This window comes from Solanum pennellii, chromosome 5 (assembly GCF_001406875.1).
Source record: "Solanum pennellii chromosome 5, SPENNV200".
NCBI lineage: Eukaryota > Viridiplantae > Streptophyta > Magnoliopsida > Solanales > Solanaceae > Solanum > Solanum pennellii.
In genome coordinates, this window is record NC_028641.1 from 74,881,475 (window position 1) to 74,883,858 (window position 2,384).

Genomic DNA, 2,384 nt, shown 5'->3' on the forward strand with positions numbered 1-2,384 from the left:
GGGGGGGGGGGGGGGGAAGGCGAGCGAGATTTGTCTTTGTATCTCAGATACATGTAAATTCACTTGAATACATCTAATTTTAACCCATGTATCCCGAGATATACATGTATTGCTAGATGCAACAAAACTTGATAATATTCATAATATTACAAACTAAAGTATATCCATGTAATTACTTCTTAAACTAATAGATTTATGTAAGTTCCGTTAAGTTTTTGCATGAATTGGCCCTAATTTTGTGAAGTCATTAGCTTTTGCTTTTCAAATTAGTGATCTTTAATTTTTTATTTCTATTTCTCATTTTATGAAATATTGTGAGTTAAAAGCATTTTTAATTATGACCTAATCTAGCAAAAATTTCTATAAGAATAAATTATACTCCTTCATGGATTACTTCGTAAATTATATCGACATTAGTTTTGTATGAATTAAATTATGACGATGAAGGACACTTTTGTAAAGTTTGAGAAAAAAACTATAAAGGGAAGGGTTGACCAAAAAAATGTGCCAAAAAAGAAAGACCACCAATTTGAAGAGCAAAAAATAAAAATAATTCTCCTATATCCGCTAATTATTTATCTATTTTTTTTCTTGTTCCTTTTCACTTGTTCATTTTGATAAATAAAAAAAGATCAATTTCTTTTTACCCGTTATACCATCATTTAGTTTAAATATTAAATTTTAATTCATTCACTTTATAATTAAAGCAGTAAAATGATAAACTCATTATGTCAATCTTAATAAATATGTCAACTTAAAAGTGAACAAATAATTAAAAACAGAAAAAGCAGATTAAATGTCACTTATAAAACTCTTTATATTTTTATCGACATAAATATTTCTAAAGAAAATAATAAATTTAAAAAAATAACAGATTATTCAGATTTAACGTAATATTACCAACAAGGCAAATCTATAATCTCAAATTAGTTGATGTAGCATATTTGATTTCCTATCTGATGTATGGTCCATACATTCGAAATCGACTATTCTGAATTCGCACTGCTAAATTTATACTCAAGAGAAAGTAAAAAAAATAATTCATACTCAATACTCGAATTTAAAATCTATAATGAATCTGTTATTATTCAATTTATAACTTCATATTCTCTCTTAAATTCTTTCAATTATCTTAAAATCTTTAGTTTCGATTTTAATTTGTCAATTAACACGTGTACCAACAACAAAAAAAAGCACTTTTAGATGTTGCTTCATATATTTGATGTAAGTTGTAACATCTTTTTTCAAATAGACATGAGTTTCACTTTTGTTTAGAGTTCTTTTATATCCCTCCGTCCTTAATTGCTCGTCCATTTTTTTTATAGTTGTTCCTAATTACTTATTCATTTTGACAAATTAAGAAAGGACAATTTTTTTAACCTATTATACCCTTAATTAAATGACTAATTACTTTAAAAATGTAGAATTTTTCATCCACTTTATAACTAATAGGAGTAAAATTGTAAACTCACTATGCTATTAATTATTTTCTTAATAGGTATGTCAATTTAAAAGTGGACAAGTAAAAAAGGAACAGAGAGACTATATGCAAAAGTTGTTCCTTTGGCATGATATAGTATTGATAATTATGATTTTTAAAAAATAGTTTATTGCCATTATCATATTAAATTAATTTGGTATAGTTAGTTATTTTACAATATGGAATATTGATAACTATAGTTATTTGATTTTGACTTATATTTACTCTTACTAATAAAATTTATGACTTTAACTTTTAAAAAACGTGTCAATTATATCATAATAACATCTTAAACATGAAGAAATATTCAAGAAAAAGTACAGGCAATATTTTCCCTTAATTACTTAATCGTTTACTTTAAAAGACATTTTACTCAAAGTATAGTAATCAACATTCCAACATCCGAATAATTAGTTGTCTTAATATTGTTTTATATATTTATTAATATCATAATAATATATGTGAATTGTATACTATATATTTTGATATGGTATCCGATATTTCAATTTTTTTGTAAATACCAAATATCATACCTCATACCAAATACCATATCTTTTTAAAAATGAATACCAAATATCACAATATTGAAACCGCGGTATTAAAGAAATTTAACTTCAATATAGTATTAGTATCTACTACACCATGTCCAACCCTAAAGCACATTCATGTTGCTCTATAACAATTATACTATAATAATCAAATTTTATTTGAAATCGATCTTTTTTATATTATATTATTTTATATATTCATTATAATAATGTTTTTATATATCTAGATAAACGATGCCAATAAAAAAAATTGTTTTTAATAGTAAAATGGGATGATAGGTTTTGTCAATAAGGTAACTAAAAAGAAAGCATTTATATATATATATATATATATATATATATATATATATATATAT